The 5,000-nt window shown below is 55.7% G+C and overlaps 2 non-coding genes and 1 pseudogene across 2 annotated transcripts; all 3 read right to left on the reverse strand.

Moving 5' to 3' along the window:
* Positions 1–171, reverse strand: part of LOC144432314 (large subunit ribosomal RNA) — a 3,695-nt pseudogene extending 3,524 nt beyond the window's left edge.
* Positions 172–459: 288 nt separating this feature from the next.
* LOC144432229 (5.8S ribosomal RNA) lies at positions 460–613 on the reverse strand. Its single transcript, XR_013480465.1, has one exon. It is a non-coding gene; the product is annotated as a 5.8S ribosomal RNA (ribosomal RNA).
* A 298-nt stretch (positions 614–911) lies between these two features.
* Positions 912–2,721, reverse strand: LOC144432267 (small subunit ribosomal RNA). Its single transcript, XR_013480503.1, has one exon. It is a non-coding gene; the product is annotated as a small subunit ribosomal RNA (ribosomal RNA).
* Positions 2,722–5,000: the final 2,279 nt, after the last annotated feature.

Consider the following 5,000-nt stretch of genomic DNA (forward strand, 5'->3'; position numbering starts at 1 on the left):
CGCACTGGGACTTCCGTACGTCACAACTCGGCGCGCTCGAAAAGCGCGCAGATTCGACGCTGGACTCTTCCCGGTTCACTCGCCGTTACTCAGGGAATCCCTGTTGGTTTCTTTTCCTCCGCTTAATAATATGCTTAAATTCAGCGGGTGCTCTCGCCTGAACTCAGGTCGTATGTGTCAAGCGGGCCGCTTCTTACACGGCCCGCTGGCATCGCAAGTCGTCGCCGCCGGCGCCGACCGAGCGCGTACCGTCGCCGCCTTGGCCCACGGTCGGTCTTGATCTCGTGACCGGACCGACCGACCTGGACCCGCCCCTCGAACGTAGTTGAACACGTCGAGGGGCCGGCGGTGTACGGGACACGCGGTCGCGCCGAGAAAGCTCGGCGACCGCTTCAACTTGGGGCGACGCCCGGCCGTCTTCGCAGAGGCCAGGCGACGGCCCTCGGGTGAGGACGAACGCGACCCTGAGGCAGACGCGGTCCCGGGATTGACCCGAGACCGCAATTCGCGTTCAGAAGGTCGACGTTCAATGTGTTCTGCAATTCACATTACTTCTCGCACTTGGCTGCGTCCTTCATCGACTCGCGAGCCGAGTGATCCACCGTTAAGAGTCGTCCTCGACGTTTCGCCCGGCGCCGAAGCGCGCGGACGTCACACTGTGGGATCGACCACAAAACCACCACCGACAACAACTGCACAAAAACACCAACAAACGGCGCCGAGCGACCGCCGGGCTGGGCCGGCGGCACATCGAGCGCGGTGCCCAGAAGCCACCATCGCACTCGGCTGCCTTGCTATGCCAACGTGTTACGCGTGTCGCACGGGGCGGAACCCCGATTGACGGCCGCCCTCTCGGCGGCACCCAAAGACAATTCAGTGCGCGGTCGGCCGGGGCCTACCACCACCTTCGGTAATGATCCTTCCGCAGGTTCACCTACGGAAACCTTGTTACGACTTTTACTTCCTCTAAATGATCAAGTTTGATCGTCTTCTCGACACGCCGACGCGGCCGTTGCCAGCCGCGACGGGGCCGATCCAAGGATCTCACTAAACCATTCAATCGGTAGTAGCGACGGGCGGTGTGTACAAAGGGCAGGGACGTAATCAACGCAAGTTGATGACTTGCGCTTACTGGGAATTCCTCGTTCAAGGGAAACAATTGCAAGTCCCTATCCCAATCACGAATGAGGTTCAACGGGTTACCCGGACCTTTCGGCCTAGGTTAGACACTCGCTGCTTCACTCAGTGTAGCGCGCGTGCGGCCCCGGACATCTAAGGGCATCACAGACCTGTTATTGCTCAATCTCGTGTGGCTAAACGCCACTAGTCCCTCTAAGAAGTTAGACGCCGACCGAGAAGGTCGCGTAACTATTTAGCATGCCAGAGTCTCGTTCGTTATCGGAATTAACCAGACAAATCGCTCCACCAACTAAGAACGGCCATGCACCACCACCCACAGAATCAAGAAAGAGCTCTCAATCTGTCAATCCTACCTGTGTCCGGGCCGGGTGAGTTTCCCCGTGTTGAGTCAAATTAAGCCGCAGGCTCCACTCCTGGTGGTGCCCTTCCGTCAATTCCTTTAAGTTTCAGCTTTGCAACCATACTTCCCCCGGAACCCAAAGACTTTGGTTTCCCGGAAGCTGTCGGAAAGGTCGTCATGGTAACGCCTCCCGATCGCTAGTTGGCATCGTTTATAGTCAGAACTAGGACGGTATCTGATCGTCTTCGAACCTCTGACTTTCGCTCTTGATTAAAGAAAACATTCTTGGCGAATGCTTTCGCAGTAGTTCGTCTTCCGCCGATCCAAGAATTTCACCTCTAACGGCAGAGTACGGACGCCCCCGTCTGTCCCTCTTAATCATTACCTCGTGCTCCGAAAACCAACAAAATAGAACCGAGGTCCTATTCCATTATTCCATGCAACACTATGCAGGCGAACAGCCTGCTTTGAACACTCTAATTTTTTCAAAGTAAACTTATCGGCCACCGCCGACACTCAGTCAAGAGCACCGACGGAGAACCGAAGGTGAGGCGAACGCAACCAGTGACACGCCTTGCGACGGACCGGCGGCGCTCGCCCAAAATCCAACTACGAGCTTTTCAACCGCAACAACTTTAGCATACACTGTTGGAGCTGGAATTACCGCGGCTGCTGGCACCAGACTTGCCCTCCAATGGATACTCGTTAAGAGTTTTAGGATGTACTCATTCCAATTACAGGGCCTCGTTAGAGTCCTGTATTGTTATTTTTCGTCACTACCTCCCCGTGTCGGGAATGGGTAATTTGCGCGCCTGCTGCCTTCCTTGGATGTGGTAGCCGTTTCTCAGGCTCCCTCTCCGGAATCGAACCCTGATTCCCCGTTACCCGTTATCACAAAGGTAGGCACGTAGCGTACCTTCGACAGTTGATAGGGCAGACACTTGAATGATACGTCGTCGGTGCAGAGACCGTACGATCCGCGTGGTTATCCAGAGTCATCAAACGTCACAGGACGAACCCGGTCGGTTTTGATCTGATAAAAGCGCGCCTCCCGAAGTCGGCGCTTAATGCATGTATTAGCTCTAGAATTACCACAGTTATCCACTTCGCTTACGAGACCAAATAAACCAAGACTGATTTAATGAGCCATTCGCAGTTTCGCTTTACGAGAACTCGTACTTGCACCTGCATGGCTTAATCTTTGAGACAAGCATATCACTACTGGCAGGATCAACCAGATAGCTGCGACAGCTGCGCTCGGCCCTTGCTGGGCCGCCCGGCGCGTGCTCGTCGCATTCGTTTAAGACCGAGGCGATCGCCTGCGGCCGTACTCAGCTTCGACAGTCGCTGGCCGCGACGTCCACGCTCTCGCCGGCAGTGCCAGGCGGAGCGATTTGCGTTTTTTCTTTGCTCGCCCTCTCTCGGGCTCGATCCATTCAGTTTCGCACAAACAAGAGCTCTGCCGGCCGCCTGCAGCGGTGCCTAAAACCCGGGCATAACAATGCGACCGTTCTGCTAGGCCGACAAGCGCTCAAGCCAGACGCTCGATCGAACGCCCCCTACATATTAGTCGAGACAACGGCTCGCTCATTAGCATCGCGTTTGTACTTTAACTTTTTTTGGCTCGGCTTCTTTCGACGCCGATGCCGGCGACGCAGCACTCTCTCGCCCGCCAGCCACCGAGAAAAGGGTGCGCTCCGACCGGCCCCGCACCGCTCTTTCTTGGCTCATTCGAAATTACTGTCTTTCGCTCTGACATGCCTTACCTAGGGTTAGGTTAGTATGCTTGCACGTTTGTACTTTAACTTTTTTCGGCTCGGCTTCTTTCGACGCCGATGCCGGCGACGCAGCACTCTCTCGCCCGCCAGCCACCGAGAAAAGGGTGCGCTCCGACCGGCCCCGCACCGCTCTTTCTTGGCTCATTCGAAATTACTGTCTTTCGCTCTGACATGCCTTACCTAGGGTTAGGCTAGTATGCTTGCACGTTTGTACTTTAACTTTTTTCGGCTCGGCTTCTTTCGACGCCGATGCCGGCGACGCAGCACTCTCTCGCCCGCCAGCCACCGGGAAAAGGGTGCGCTCCGACCGGCCCCGCACCGCTCTTTCTTGGCTCATTCGAAATTACTGTCTTTCGCTCTGACATGCCTTACCTAGGGTTAGGTTAGTATGCTTGCACGTTTGTACTTTAACTTTTTTCGGCTCGGCTTCTTTCGACGCCGATGCCGGCGACGCAGCACTCTCTTGCCCGCCAGCCACCGAGAAAAGGGTGCGCTCCGACCGGCCCCGCACCGCTCTTTCTTGGCTCATTCGAAATTACTGTCTTTCGCTCTGACATGTCTTACCTAGGGTTAGGTTAGTATGCTTGCACGTTTGTACTTTAACTTTTTTCGGCTCGGCTTCTTTCGACGCCGATGCCGGCGACGCAGCACTCTCTCGCCCGCCAGCCACCGGGAAAAGGGTGCGCTCCGACCGGCCCCGCACCGCTCTTTCTTGGCTCATTCGAAATTACTGTCTTTCGCTCTGACATGCCTTACCTAGGGTTAGGTTAGTATGCTTGCACGTTTGTACTTTAACTTTTTTTGGCTCGGCTTCTTTCGACGCCGATGCCGGCGACGCAGCACTCTCTTGCCCGCCAGCCACCGAGAAAAGGGTGCGCTCCGACCGGCCCCGCACCGCTCTTTCTTGGCTCATTCGAAATTACTGTCTTTCGCTCTGACATGTCTTACCTAGGGTTAGGTTAGTATGCTTGCACGTTTGTACTTTAACTTTTTTCGGCTCGGCTTCTTTCGACGCCGATGCCGGCGACGCAGCACTCTCTCGCCCGCCAGCCACCGAGAAAAGGGTGCGCTCCGACCGGCCCCGCACCGCTCTTTCTTGGCTCATTCGAAATTACTGTCTTTCGCTCTGACATGCCTTACCTAGGGTTAGGCTAGTATGCTTGCACGTTTGTACTTTAACTTTTTTCGGCTCGGCTTCTTTCGACGCCGATGCCGGCGACGCAGCACTCTCTCGCCCGCCAGCCACCGGGAAAAGGGTGCGCTCCGACCGGCCCCGCACCGCTCTTTCTTGGCTCATTCGAAATTACTGTCTTTCGCTCTGACATGCCTTACCTAGGGTTAGGTTAGTATGCTTGCACGTTTGTACTTTAACTTTTTTCGGCTCGGCTTCTTTCGACGCCGATGCCGGCGACGCAGCACTCTCTTGCCCGCCAGCCACCGAGAAAAGGGTGCGCTCCGACCGGCCCCGCACCGCTCTTTCTTGGCTCATTCGAAATTACTGTCTTTCGCTCTGACATGTCTTACCTAGGGTTAGGTTAGTATGCTTGCACGTTTGTACTTTAACTTTTTTCGGCTCGGCTTCTTTCGACGCCGATGCCGGCGACGCAGCACTCTCTTGCCCGCCAGCCACCGAGAAAAGGGTGCGCTCCGACCGTCCCCGCACCGCTCTTTCTTGGCTCATTCGAAATTACTGTCTTTCGCTCTGACATGTCTTACCTAGGGTTAGGTTAGTATGCTTGCAC

The sequence above is a fragment of the Styela clava genome, chromosome 14 (genome assembly GCF_964204865.1).
Source record: "Styela clava chromosome 14, kaStyClav1.hap1.2, whole genome shotgun sequence".
Classification (NCBI taxonomy): Eukaryota; Metazoa; Chordata; class Ascidiacea; order Stolidobranchia; family Styelidae; genus Styela; species Styela clava.